The sequence below is a fragment of the Lithobates pipiens genome, unplaced genomic scaffold (assembly GCF_037356315.1).
Source record: "Lithobates pipiens isolate NorthernLeopardFrog02 unplaced genomic scaffold, aLitPip1_a1.2 Scaffold_18, whole genome shotgun sequence".
Taxonomy (NCBI): Eukaryota; Metazoa; Chordata; class Amphibia; order Anura; family Ranidae; genus Lithobates; species Lithobates pipiens.
This window is the reverse complement of record NW_027507758.1, coordinates 237353612-237369428: the sequence shown is the minus strand read 5'-3', so window position 1 is coordinate 237369428 and position 15817 is coordinate 237353612.

Genomic DNA, 15817 nt, shown 5'->3' with positions numbered 1-15817 from the left:
CTCTATCCACCGGACATAGTGGAAGACTGATGAACTGATGTACCTGAATGTACTGGGTACCTAAAATCTTTCATTCATAGTCATTAGGGATGAGCCGAACACCCCCCGGTTCGGTTCGCACCAGAACTTGCGAACGACCCCCGCGTTCGGCACGAACGTTAGAACCCCATTGAAGTCTATGGGACTCGAACGTTCGAATTGGAAAGTGCTAATTTTAACGGCTAATATGCAAGATAGTGTGCTAAAAAGGGTTTGGCGATCTGCCTCCTGCCTCAGGGGACATGGGTCACTGCAAAAAAAAGTTTTAAAAACTACCGTTTTGGCGGGAGCACTGATTTTAATGACGATTAAAGTGAAAAAAAAAAGTGAAATATTCCTTTAAATATGGTGCCTGGGGGGTGTCTATAGTTTGCCTGTGAAGTGCCACGTGTTTCCCGTGTTTAGAACAGTCCCTGCACAAAATGACATTAAACGGAAATAACACCATTTAAAACTGCTTGCGGTTTTAATGTTATATCTGGTTCCTGTAATATGGTTGAAAATCATTCAGAAAAATGGCATGGGTAGCCCTCCCTGCCCATTACCAGCCTATTTGGGTCTTGTACGCATATTAAGGGGAACCCCGTACCCATATTAAAAAAAGGAAATGCGTGTGGCCCCCAGGCCCTATATACTCAGAACAGCAGTATACAGGCGGTGCAAACAAGACAGGGACTGTGTAGGTTTGTTGTGTTAAGTTGAATCTGTTTGTCATTTTCAAGCGGTACATTTTTAAAGTGTAGCTCCAGTCAAAAAAAATATCTTTAAGCTTTTTGGAAAACATAGGGAAGGGTTATCACCCCTGTATAATTTGTTTTGTCGTCCATCTTTTTTCATCTCACTTGCTGTTGTCTCCTTCCGTTTGCAAGTAGGAGATGTTTGTAAATTGGATGTTTGAAAGTAGGGGCCTGCCCTATATGCTCTGCAGAAATGGCGGAACAAGGTGTTGGTTTTGCAACAACATTGTAAGCCCTCAAAGTGACTCTTGGTGGCCGCTGGAGCGCCCTGCTGTGAACGATTATATCAAGAATTGTAATTACATGCCATTGTTGAACAGTGGTAGAAAAATTGACCTTTGGTGGTTGTGGTGCTGGTGTCACAACACTATAAGTCCTCACAGTTACTCTGGGTGGGCACAGGAAGGGGCCCTCCTGTGAAATATTATATCAAGAATTGTAATTACATGTCCCTGTTAAACAGGGGCAGAAAAATTGGGCCTTAGGCACTGGTGCCATCACACTGCAACCTCTGCCATACACTCTAGTTTTATTGCAGGAATTAGCCCTGCTGCAAAGCATTGCATCAAAAATTGTACTTAAACGCCCCTGTTAAACAGGGGCAGAAAAATTGGGCCTTAGGCACTGGTGCCATCACACTGCAACCTCTGCCATACACTCTAGTTTTATTGCAGGAATTAGCCCTGCTGCAAAGCATTGCATCAAAAATTGTACTTAAACGCCCCTGTTAAACAGGGGCAGAAAAATTGGGCCTTAGGCACTGGTGCCATCACACTGCAACCTCTGCCATACACTCTAGTTTTATTGCAGGAATTAGCCCTGCTGCAAAGCATTGCATCAAAAATTGTACTTAAACGCCCCTGTTAAACAGGGGCAGAAAAATTGGGCCTTAGGCACTGGTGCCATCACACTGCAACCTCTGCCATACACTCTAGTTTTTTTGCAGGAATTAGCCCTGCTGCAAAGCATTGCATCAAAAATTGTACTTAAACACCCCTGTTAAACAGGGGCAGAAAAATTGGGCTGCTGGCATCACCCAGAACCAAAAATGTTCTTCCAACATATCAGCGGAGGAGGAAGAGGATAGACAATCAACATAACAGGACAGTCACTCAGCATCAGCATAGGCAGTCTTGAAGGGATGTGGTATTTCAAAAAAAATTATTCGGTTACATCAGCTTCAGGTGCTTGGTAGCTGTGGGTGATCCAAGACTGATTCATCTTGATGAAGGTCAGTCGATCAACTGATTCGGTGGACAGGCGCACCCTGTGATCGGTAACGAAGCCACCAGCAGCACTGAAGGTGCGTTCTGAAAGAACGCTGGATGCAGGACAGGCCAGGAGCTCAATTGCATACTGTGCAAGCTCTGGCCAGTGATCCATCCTCAAGACCCAGTAAGCCAGAGGATTTTCAGTGGGAAAGGTGTCCAAGTCTGACCTTGCCCCTAGGTATTCCTGCACCATGTAAATTAGACGCTGGCGATGGGTGCTGGAACCAATCATACCTTGGGGCTGCGGACTAAAAAATTGTCTGAACGCATCAGTCAGACGGCCACCTTCTCCACCGCTCCTTCTGACTGATGCCTCAGCAACACGTTGTCCAGGACCAGGAGTTTGTGACCTCCCAGTCTCTGGGAACGCGTTGCACAGAGCTTTCTGCAAGGCCTCCCGGAGATGTCTCATCCTCTGCTCCCTCTGCGATGGCAAGATAAGGTCGGCAACCTTACCCTTGTACCGTGGATCAAGGAGAGTGGCCAGCCAGTAATGGTCCCTCTCCTTGATCCGAAGAATACGAGGATCCTTCCGCAGGCTTTGCAGGATCAGGGAGGCCATGCAGCGTAGGTTAGCTGAGGCATTCGGTCCGGAGTCCTCTGGGTCACTAAGGACAACATGATCCGCAGCTACCTCCTCCCAGCCACGTACAAGTCCACGTGTTTCTTGGGACTGTAAATCATCCCTATAAGACTGCTGCTGCTGATGCTGAGTGCCAGCCTCCACCTCCATGCTGACACAATCATCCTCCTCCTCCTCTTCCTCCTCCTCACCCTCTTCCTGTGTGATGGGTGGCACAGCAGGAACACTGTCTGGATAAAGGGGGCCTTGAGAGGCAAGGAAGTCCTCCTCTTCCTGCCTCTGTTCTGCCTCAAGTGCCCTGTCCATTATTCCACGCAGCGTATGCTCCAAGAGGTGGACAAGAGGTATAGTGTCACTGATGCATGCACTGTCACTGCTCACCATCCTTGTGGCCTCCTCAAACGGTGACAGGACAGTGCATGCATCCCTGATCATGCCCCACTGGCGGGGTGAGAAAAAACCAAGCTCTCCTGACCCTGTCCTGGTGCCGTAGTCGCACAGGTACTCATTGATGGCCCTCTGCTGCGTGTGCAGCCGCTGCAGCATGGCCAATGTTGAGTTCCATCTGGTGGGCATGTCACATATAAGGCGGTTCTTGGGCAGGTTCAACTCCTTTTGGAGCTCAGCCAGCCGAGCACAGGCATTAAATGATCGGCGGAAATGCACACAGACTCTCCTGGCCTGTTTCAGGACATCCTGTAAGCCGGGGTACCTGCCCAAGAACCGCTGCACCACCAGGTTAAGGACGTGAGCTACACAGGGCACATGGGTCAGTTGTCCCTGTCGGAGGGCGGAGAGGAGGTTGGTGCCATTGTCGCAAACCACCATTCCTGGCTTAAGCTGGCGTGGCGTCAACCACCTCTCGGCCTGCCCCTGCAGAGCTGACAAAACATCCGCCCCAGTGTGGCTCCTGTCCCCCAAACAAACCAGCGCAAGCACGGCATGGCATCGTTTTGCCTGCGTACTTGCGTAGCCCCTGCAACGCCTACGGAGCACCGCTGGTTCTGAGGACAGAGCACTGGAAGAGGCCGTGGAGGAAGAAAAAGAGGAGGGGGTGGAGGAGAGAGGTGTGTCACAACCAATAGTAGCATTTTGGAGGCGTGGTGGCGGAACAACCTCCAATACTACTGCACCTTGTCCTGCATCCTTCCCAGCAGCCAGAAGAGTGACCCAATGGGCCGTGAAAGACAGGTAACGTCCCTGTCCATGCCTGCTGGACCATGAGTCAGCGGTAATATGCACCTTACCGCTGACCGCCCTGTCCAGCGAGGCAAGGACATTGCCTTCCACATGCCGGTAGAGAGCCGGAATTGCCTTCCGTGAGAAAAAGTGGCGTTTGGGGACCTGCCACTGAGGAACCGCACATTGTACAAACTCACGGAAGGGGGCCGAATCTACCAACTGAAAAGGCAGCAGTTGAAGTGCTAGCAATTTAGCCAAGCTAGCATTCAACCGCTGGGCATGTGGATGGCTGGGAGTAAATTTCTTCCGCCGGTCCAGCAGCTGGGGCAGGGACATTTGTCTGCTATAATCGGACGTGGATGTACCACTAGCAGAGTTCCCGGAAGCACTTGGCTGTGACACACCTAATTCTACACCTTCATTCCTCTCAGAGCAGGTTTCAGAGAGGACTGAAGGTCTAGTGGGGTTGGAGATGCCAGCTGATGAGGAGCAAGGAGAGGTCCGCTTTGTTCTTTGGTGTGGGTCTTTGAGGTATGCTTGCCAACGAGCTGCATGGCAGGTCAACATATGTCTGGTCAAGCATGTGGTGCCCAAGCGGCTGATGTTTTGGCCACGTGAGATACGCTTGAGACATATGTTGCAAATAGCAGCGGTGCGATCTGATGCACTCGTCTCAAAAAAGGCCCACACCAAAGAACTTTTAGAATAACGCGCAGAGGAAGCGCTCTGCGCAGAGGAAGCGCTCTGCGCAGGCGGAGCTCTGCGGTGTGATTCAGTCGGTGTGCTGCCCCTAAGCTGGCCCCCGGAGGGCATCCTGCCTCGTTGGACATGTGCCTCCTCCTCCTCCTCCTCCTCCCTCCTTCCAGGCACCCATGTGGAGTCAGTGCCCTCATCATCCCCTCCCTCTTCATCGCTGTAGCAAACCTGGCAGTATGCTGCAGCTTGTGGAACATTACTGCCAGATTGCTGTCCTTCTTGAGCATCCCCTCTCTCTGTGCTCACGCTACTGCCTTCCTCTAGCTGAGTGTCATCATCAGAGCCCACCAAACACTGGGCATCCTCCTGGAGCATGTACCCAACACTGTGCTCAAAGAGTTCAGGAGACTCCTCAGGAGGACGTGGTGGGTCTAGGGAAGGAGTCACTGATGATGACATTGAGAGGAGGGACGACGATGTGTTGGCAGCTGCTTTTCTACTACCCTGAGACTGGGTGAGAGAGGATGAGGAGGATGAAGAGGGCTTGGTCATCCACTCTACCAAGTCGTTGGCATGTTGCGGTTCAACATGTCCAGCTGCAGAAAAGAAGGACAAGCATGTCCCATGGCCACGTGCTGATGACAATGCACCGCGTCCCCGACCAGCACTGTTGTCTCTAGACACAGAGCCTGCTTGCCCTCTTTTATCGGCTCGCGCCTGTCTGCCTCTCCTTGCTGGCCTTCCAGACATGGTAATGGCCTGAAGGGAGTTGGGTAAAACAGTAGTTGGGTAGTTTATATTGTGCTGGAGGCACACAACACCCACTAACTCCTGCAGATGCCTTTTTTATAGAACAGCAGAGTTAAAGGGGTATATACAGATGTATACTGTGCTGTGCTGGAAGCACACACAACTTCCAATAACTCCAGCAGATGCCAATCGGGCCCAAATACAGAACAGCTATGTAGGTGGATAATAGCGGTATGTACTGGGTACAGAGCAGGCACACAGCACGCACTATCTCCTGAGTGACACTGCTGACTGCAAGCTCTATTGTTAAAGATGGACCACTAGCTATATAGGTGAGGTGAATATCACGGTGTATACTGCGGTCAGGGCACGCAGACAATAACAAGAAAACAGCAGAGTTAAAGGGGTATATACAGCTGTATACTGTGCTGTGCTGGAGGCACACACAACTTCCAATAACTCCAGCAGATGTCAATCGGGCCCAAATAGAGAACAGCTATGTAGGTGGATAATAGCGGTATGTACTGGGTACAGAGCAGGCACACAGCACGCACTATCTCCTGAGTGACACTGCTGACTGCAAGCTCTATTGTTAAAGATGGACCACTAGCTATATAGGTGAGGTGAATATCACGGTGTATACTGCGGTCAGGGCACGCAGACAATAACAAGAAAACAGCAGAGTTAAAGGGGTATATACAGCTGTATACTGTGCTGTGCTGGAGGCACACACAACTTCCAATAACTCCAGCAGATGTCAATCGGGCCCAAATAGAGAACAGCTATGTAGGTGGATAATAGCGGTATGTACTGGGTACAGAGCAGGCACACAGCACGCACTATCTCCTGAGTGACACTGCTGACTGCAAGCTCTATTGTTAAAGATGGACCACTAGCTATATAGGTGAGGTGAATATCACGGTGTATACTGCGGTCAGGGCACGCAGACAATAACAAGAAAACAGCAGAGTTAAAGGGGCATATACAGCTGTATACTGTGCTGTGCTGGAGGCACACACAACTTCCAATAACTCCAGCAAATGACAATCGGGCTCAAATAGAGAACAGCTATGTAGGTGTATATAGTGGTATGTACTGGGTACAGAGCACGCAGACAGCACGCACTAACACTACTGACTGCAAGCTCTATTATTAAAGCTAGATCACTAGCTATATAGGTGAGGTGAATATAGTGGTGTATACTGCGGTCAGGGCACAGACAGTAACCACTACACAAGAGCAAAATAGTAAATCAGCCAAAAATGATTGGTGTGTAACTGTGTTGAAGGTACACAGAACACCCACTGCTTCAGATGCTAACAAACACTACACGAGGCCGCCTGAAAGGCAGCTTTATATAGTGTGGGGCGTGCACTACACTGTCTGAGCTATGATTGGCCACAGGCAGGATGCCTGTGACCAACCATTGCTCTTCCCGCTACTGGCGCTGCGATTGGCCAAGCATGCGGGGTCACAGTGCATGCTTGGCCAATCGTGAGACAGCAATGCATTGCGCCATCGCAGTGCATTGTGGGCCACACGAATTTTGCCGCGAACGGCCCAAACGTTCGGAATTCGGCGAACGCACGAACGACCGATGTTCGAGTCGAACATGCGTTCGACTCGAACACGAAGCTCATCCCTAATAGTCATTCATTGTGTGCTATTGTGATCTCTGTGATTGGTCATATTTCATATGGTACAGACAGGGCCAGTGACAGTGCCCCTGTACTATATGATAGCTGTGGCCAATCACAGCTACCCCAGTTGTACACAATGGCACATACACTTATGGCATTCATAAAAAAAGATTGCTTACAACAGTGTTCATCACTGTAATAAGCAACCATAGTATAAAGAAAATCCTGATCAGCTCCTTGGAGTAGTACAGTGTCACTGTGGTGATATTTTACTGCTCTGGTCACAGTATGTAAAAGAAAAAAAAATTTAAAAGAAGAAAAAGTAAATTTTTTTCACCTTTTTGTTTGTTCATACTGTCACCAGTCAGTGTCCCAGATCACCGCCACACCAGCCATATGGCAACACTGTACTGCTTCGGTGAAAGTATGTAAAAAAATAAAATTGTGAAAAGAGTCTTATTTAATTTCTTTTGTTTTCCAAAACATTGTGATAAAATACAACTTCAAAAAAACTCATTGTCAGGACATCAGGAGTGACCAATCTACAAATATATATATATGTATACACTGTAAACTGTATAACTTTCACATAAACTAAATAAAATACATTGATTTTATGTTATTTTTACCAAAGAAATGTAGCAGAATACATGTTGCCCTAAATTCACAAAAACATATTATTTATTTGCCAAATTGTATAAAAGAAAAATGCTTTTTTTCAATTTTTTTGTCCCTTTTTGCATTTTTATAGTAAAATTTAAAAAACCCAGTGATGATTACCGTGGATGTAAATCCTCACACATACCCAGTGAAGTAAACAGCCTCAGATGATACACAGATGAAAAAAATCTCCCTACATAAGTTTTACATGTATATCTTCTGTCTTCAGCTTTATATACTGTTTAGAAAGTGCACATCCTGTTAGAATTTTCTCTTCTTGGTTCCCTTGTAGGAGTGGATTATTGCTAGACACTGTGAGACAGCTGATTGGAGGAACGGAACACACCCCCTCCCCACACACACAGAGGTTGCCTGTGAATAGTTTAGCTGTGTGCTAATCCATTTATATCAACCTCCCCAACACACACTTCAGGCTGCTGTCTCAGAGAGCTAGTCAAAAGTTATCATGCTGATAACAGAAGAACGGAGCAGGACAAAGCTATGGCTAGGGCTTTGAAGAGAGATAGGAAAACACTGCAGCTAAAATTTCATGAATCAGATTTACACTTTAAATACCACCAAAAGAGAGCTCCATCTGTTTAAAAATATGATAAAAATGTAATTTGGGTACAGTTTTACATGAGTGAGTAATCGGCATCCGAAATGTGACAGCGATAAAGTTTGAAAATTGGCCTGAACAGAACGGGGGTGAAAGTGTCCAGTATTGAAGTAGATAAATACCCAATCATGTATTTCTACTATTAAAAATTAGTTTGATTGTTTTTTTTTTTATTTCCCCTTATGATGTTATTTACAGTGAACCTAGCCTAACTTTATTTACTAAGATTCACTTTGCAAAGTGAAAATATATTTTGCTAACTGAACTGTTAGCTCTCCTTTAGTAAATCAATTCCATTTCACTATATAGGTATAACCATAAAAAAAGCTAAATCCTTTTTAGGTCTTGTCTTGTGTACACAAGCCTGATTTATGAAGTACATGCAGTAATGGTGTGACTTTTAGGTTTAACAGGTGTGCTACATTTTTCTTTTGGAAGGGAGCCCTATTGGAAAAACATGTTAGTGAATGTCTATACAGAATTGGACACACCCTGAACATGGGATTGACATGTTACATAATGAAGACAATGCTTTGCTTACCTACTTGTCAGTTGTTCCAATGCACTATTTCTAGCGTTGTGCTTGGTAGGGGGGGAAGGTTGCTCTTTGCACATTCTGTTACTGCCTTATCATGTTATTGGAAATAACTGTTTATAATTATATTTATCTCCTTTTGCAAACATAACCAAGCCTGCTTTGTATTCACTGCACTCTGCTGCACTTTTTTCAGTATGATTTAGCAAGGCAACACTTAATTAAACTCCATTTCCTCTCTTTATGCTTCAGGTATTATTCTGCATCTCCTGTCACAAAGTCATTTGCGTGCTGTTTATTGAAGCTGTGAATTTAATTTCGGCCCCTGCAAAGTCAACATGGGTGCTCTAAAATGGACTGCTGTTTGTCACAAGCAGACATGCTTTCTGAATTTGGACTCTTCTGTAATAAAAACAAAACTTAATACTTAATAATAATTTTACATGTCATCATATCTTAGTTTGTACATATATTTGCATATATACAGTAGTATTATAGTTTTATAGTGATTATATTTAATTGTGAACAACATTGAATTGAAAAAAAATTAACAAATGAAAAATTCGCAATTTTCAGGATTTTTTTTTTAATTGTAAAATGTATTTGCATTGTCGTATATGCCTTACTGAATGTGATTAGTTGCATTGGCTATAAGAAACATCCACTTTTCTTTGCTGTAGTACAGGCATACCCCACTTTTAAGTACACAATGAGGTTTATTTACTAAAGCTGGAGAGTGCAAAATCAGGCTCACTTCTGCATAGAAACCAATGAGCTTCCAGGTTTTATTACCAAAGATTAATTGAACAAACTGGGGTTAGAAGCTCATTGGTTTCTATGCAGAAGTGAGCCTGATTTTGAACTTTCCAGCTTTAGTAAATAAACCCCATTGTGTATTTAAAAGTGGGGTATGCCTGTACGCAAGAATCAGCCTTGTGTATGAAGGAGGCATGAATGAATAAATTGTCAGATTGTATTATATCTCATGTGTAAGATCCATTTTTCATATTGTTTGGAAGCTTGCATACTGGCTTCAACTGTATTTCTTTTGGATAGAGCGAGGGAGTTTTCAAACTTCCCAAAGAAGACCATTGTCACAGAAAGTGATGAGAAATGCAAAATGTCAGAGTTGTCAAATGAACTGAAGATGAAGGGAAATATTCTATTAGTGACACTTGTTATGGTGATACATTTCTAGGAGGTGACACCCCCTCATTCTAGAGAGATTTCCTCTTACTTCTTGTTATACCTATGGATTAAGAAGAGAAAGGAAATCCCCCTTAAAAAGGAACACAAACAAATTGCTTCAGGTTCCAAAGACTGTGCCTACAGGCTCCAAAGAGAGGAAAATTTGGTCCTGAGTATCAAGACGCTTAAAGTGACCCTGTCACCATTCCCAATATTTAAATAAGGCAGCGCCCAGTAAAGAGGAAAGCTTTCCTGCTGTCTATGCTGCTGAATACAACTCCTTTGAAAAGAACCTCCAAAGTCTACTGCCAACCTGCATTTGTCTACACGGCACAGTGCTGTGGAGGTGAGCTGGAGGAACCAGTGACAGCAGTAAGGGTAATAGGAGAGCAACACTTCCAGAAATGTTGGTTTTCCAGTAGACTCTGGCAGACAGTTCAAACAGTTCTTTTAGCAGAGAGGAGAGGTAAGCATTATTATTTTGCCAGGGGTTTAGTGAATCTGGTTTAAAATCACTTGAACCTGAACATACAGGCAAATCCGAATAAAGTCTACAATGGGTGTAGCTTGTAAAATTATGGTCCTTTTTTAGGGTTTATACTGTCAAGATAAGGTACAGGAAGCGGGGCACTGAAATGGAGGACATATAGAGTTCCAATGCAAAAAAAATGCCTACAAGCTGTATGTGTGTTATTTAACAGGAGCATTTTCAAGAAAATGGCGTACACTGGCAGCCCATATTTGACTGTAAAACTGATGTTTGTTTTTTCTTTTACAATTCTCTTGGTTTACATACAGCAGCACAACTCCAATCTGATTTAGCAAAAAAGTTGTTTTTTTCAGGTAGCTTTAACAGCAGCACATGCTTTTTTCATCAAACAACAATAGGCATCCTTTAACTGCCAGGCAAAAATAGTAAATCAGTTTGCTGTGGCTGTCCTTGGTCTCATATATTTAAAATGACCTGCTTCTAGACAGTTTCTCTCAAGCTCTCATTAAGAATTAAAAGGCTGCAATCATGTACCGGGTTCTGGAGGCCAATGGAGAGAGGGCTTACCTTTTGACTGGGTTCTGGACTCCTCTGGAGGTGTGGCAGGAGGAGTTGGGCATAAAATAGCACAGATCACCTGCAGAGCTGCTTGCAGGACTCAGGGATACTGCTTATGTATTGATCAGCGGCTGTAGATGGCGCCTGTGAGGTGTGACAGGTCTATAGAATCACTGTGACAGAAGTATAGTCGGTACAAGCTAGGATCAGGAGCTAGGTGGGTAACAGAGCAGACAAAGTCAGATGGGAAGCCAAGGTCAAACCAGAAGCAGGCAAAGGTTATCTGTAAAACAAGTCAGGGACGAGGACTGGAGCAGGCAGGAGATAGGCCAGGAACAAACTGGATCGGTAACTAAGGATCACAAATGCAAGGAATCACAGGAACATAGGTAACAAGCTGAAGATCAATCAGCAACTTCCACCACTGACAGGCTTCCTTATAAATGCCCATGTGAAGTGCTGGTGGAGATGCTAGGTCCTAGAGTCCTTCTCCTGCTGTCGGTAACCTGACTGATGCTGGGTCCTAGAGTCCTTCCCCTGCCGTTGGTGCCCTGACAGCTGCAGATCACACCATAGTATAACATTGGCCAACAGCAGGAACATTTCAATAACAGGCCTAGGCCAAAATTCACTAGAGACAAAAAGCATAGTCTGGGGGTTTACTATTAGAATTAAGATACTGTAGAGCAGGGATAAGCATTTAGCGGACCTCCAGTTGCAGAACTACAAGTCCCATGAGGCATAGCAAGACTCTGACAGCCGCAAACATGACACCCAGAGGCATGATGGGACTTGTAGTTTTGCAGTTTTGCAACAGCTGGAGGTCCACTAATTGCAAATTCCTGCTGAAGAGGATACAGCAATGTAAAACTGGACAGCAGCGGTAAAATTTTAATCAGAGATAATAGGCCTAATTGGAGTATTTCTAGCTTTTATTATATCTATGTGGATAGATTGTTGTGCTCAATTTAAATTATATATTGGAGATGGTTTAGGTGCATACCTGTTTTTTCTTCTTTCAGACTGTGTACAACAGCAGCTTATAGAACATTGGTCAGTAACAAGTAAATGCTCGGCTTTGAAAAAAGTTGCCTTAATTTTTTTTTTAACAAAACATTGAAAACCTCAAAATACAACTCCTGAAACCCTTTGTTTTTAAACAGCAAAAACTTTCTATCAGTGGGGCAGTAGTTAAATGTGACTGCTGTCAAATTAACCACACGATAAAATGATAAAAGCATGAGCTGATAATGATCTCTCCCTATGCCGTTTTGTTAGTTTTCACTATGTTTTCCCTATTAGAGCTTTTTTTTTACTGACATTATAGCTGCTTTGGCCTTACCTTTTTCTAGTGATTGAAGTAACTTGTTCACAAACCCATATATTGGCTATTTTAAGCCTGTTAGCCATAGTTCAAAGGCCATGCCATCCCTGCCAAACAGATGAAGGGACTCAGGTAAGTAAAATGGGGTGGGGCTGAGGGCCGGTGACCGCCAGGTGGTTTTTTGCTTTTTCACCTTAATGCATAGGTTTACAACCCCTTTAAGGTCTGGAGACTGGCTAGGCCACTTCAGGACCTTAATGTGCTTTTTCTTGAGACATTTCTTTGTTGCCTTGGCTGTGTGTTTTGGGTCATTGTCATGCTGGAATATCCATCCACTATCCATTTTCAATGCCCTGGCTGAGGGAAGGAGGTTCTCACTCAAGATTTGACAGGACAAGGCCCCTCTATCATCCCTTTGATGCAGTGAAGTTTTCATATCCCCTTAGCAGAAAAAACACCCCAAAAGCATAATGTTTCCTCTTCCACGTTTGATGGTGGGGATGGTGTTCTTGGGGTCATAGGCAGCATTCCTCCTCCTCCAAACACGGCGAGTTGAGTTGATGTCAAAGAGCTAGATTTTGGTCTCATCTGATCACAATATTTTCACCCAGTTCTCTTCTGAATCATTCAGATGTTCATTAGCATACTTCAGATGGGCCTGTACATGTGCTTTCTTGAGCAGGGGGACCTTGTGGGTGCTGCAGGATTTAAGTCCTTCACAGAGTAGTGTGTTACCAATTGTTTTCTTGGTGACTATGGTCCCAGGTGCCTTGAGATCATTGATAACATTCTCCCGCGTAGTTCTGGACTGAATCCTCATCGGTCTCATGATCATTGAAACTCCACAAGGTGAGATCTTGCATGAAACCCCAGACTGAGGGAGATTGACAGTTAATTTGTGTTTCTTCCATTTACGAATAATCGCACCAACTATTATCACCCTCTCCCCAAGTTGCTTGCCGATGGCCTTGTAGCCAATTCCAGCCTTGTGTAGGTCTACTATCTTGTCCTGACATCCTTGGACAGCTCCTTGGTCTTGGCCATGGTGGAGAAATTGAAATCTGTTTGGTTGCTTCTGTGGACATGTGTCTTTTATAGAGGTAACAGAGATTAGGAGCACTCCTTTTGAGAGATTACTCTGAATCTCAGCTCATTACCTGTATAGAAGGCACCTGGGAGCCCGGAAATCTTGCTGATTGATAAGGGATAAAATACTTATTTCACTCATTAAAATGCAAATCAATTTATGACTTTTTTTAAATGTGTTTTTCTGGATATGTTTGTTGTTATTCTGTCTCTAACTGTTAAAATAAACCCACCATTACAATCAGTTAAAGAAAAGGGGGTTTGGAACTTTGAATGAGGCAAGTTTTAACGAAAGAGTAAAAAAGTATAAGTGCATTTATTGCGTACAATTATATCATATGATATATGTACATAGAACACATCATGTTGGGTATGTCCTTTATAGGCCGAAAGGTACATACTTTGAGCTGAGGTATAGGGAATGGCATCAACATCGGCCACACACAGGACTGTCCCCAGAAGAGTAGAGGTCACCATACAGATAATGGGTACTGTGCCAATAAATGGCTAAGGAAGGTCTATAAAGTAAATATAATGTGTATAAAAAAAGATACAAGAGAGCACAAGAGAGCTCAAAGGAAACCGAAAAACAGGAGTGCATGGAGCGTGTCACTGCTGTGAACTGAGAGTAAAACAATTAGTGAGATAGAATAAGTGGAGAAATGTAAAAAACAAAAAAGGGTGTGATAGATGAAAATATAAATATACCTTGTGATAAATTGGTACAGAAATGTAGTGCAATAGAACTGAGCAGTACACTGATAAACCTGGCTGCTCTAAATGAGGATGTCTGGATGCAGGCGATATATACTCTGGCTAAAATGCTCACATTATCTCACAGTCAAAAGAGTATGTATTATGTTACAAAGTTCTGTTTATGATAAACCTAATATTTAACTTGCTGAAGGCTAAAATGGAAAAGTATTAAGATAAGTGCGTTTTATTTTATTTTTTACTGCATAGTGCAATCAGGTACTGATTAATTTTATGTTTGCCATAAAACAAGTCTGCAGATGTGTATATTTTAATTGAGCGGTATATAAATGGTACCACAAAACTAGGGAAAAGTGAAATAATAGCATTTTGATTTATTTTTTAGAGTTATGAAAAAATAATTATAAATCTGCCTGAAATGTCCTCAAAGCAATCTTATTAAAAAAAAGTTTTTATGGGGACAAGTAGAAAGTTTCCTAGTAGATAGTGGAGAAAATGAATGCCAACAAATGTTAATGTAATTTTTATGATAAATTCTTATTTCATAGTTTCATAGTAAGGTTGAATAAAGACACCAATCCATCCAGTTCAACCTGAGTTAGTGTCTACAATTGTCCCTATCCCTGTACATTGGACACTCACATTGGTCCCTACCCTCAAGGAGCCCACAATCCAAGGTCCCCATTCAGATACTAGGGCCAATTTTGGACAGAAGCCAATTAACCTACCTGCATGTCTTTGGATTGTGGGAGGAAACCAGAGTACCCAGAGTAAACCCATGCAGGCACAGGGAGAACATGCAAACTCCAGGCAGGTAGTGTCATGGTTGGGATTTGAACCAGCGACCCTTCTTACTGCTAGGTGAGAGTGCTAAACACTACACCACTGTGCTGCCCATACCCCTGCCCCTGATCTACACATTTGCAGTGTGTAGATCAGGGGTAGGCAACCTCTGCCCTCCAGCTATGGTGAAACTACAAATCCCATCATGCCTCTGTCTCTAGGAGTCATGCCAGTGATTGTTAGGCTACTTTCACACTGAGGAGCTTTACAGATGCTATAGTGCTAAAAATGTAAAGCACCTCTCCTATCACTCCAGTGTCACTGCAGCGGTGCGCTGGCAGGACATTTAAAAAAGTCCTGCAAACTGAATCTTTGTGGTGCTTTAGGAGTGGTGTACCTAAAGTGCCCCTGCCTATTGAAATCAATGGTGCTTTTAACCCTATTTTGGCCCTTAGCGGGGGTTAAAAGCACCCCGCTAGTGGCCAAAAAGCACAGCAAAAATTATTTTTAGTGTAATGTAGCACGGGACTTGTAGTTTTAAAACAGCTGGAGGGCTGTAGATCATCTAACAAAGAGGTGAGCAAGTGAACTTGCTAATTTGTAATAGTAACAGCTTCAAAGTAAATATTCATAATCTTATCAATGCACATTCCTGATTAGTTCTTTTAAAGACATCTTTTAGATCCAGTCAGGGAGAGCTAAACACTGATTTTAAAGTGGTTCTAAAGTCAAGATATTTTCTACCTTCTCTGCATTCTCTGCGTTAAGGTAATTGGTATTAGTTGTATCGCCCCTCACCGCCAGGAGTCCCTGCTTGTTCCAGCTCTGAGTCTGCATGCAGTGGCGCTCTTCCCTTTCCCTGAATTCACAGAATGCAGATGCAGTAGCCATAGCCATTTGCTCCTCCCACTGTTATTGAAATTCTATGAGGAGGGCTGAACCACACTGTGTGCGTCTATGGA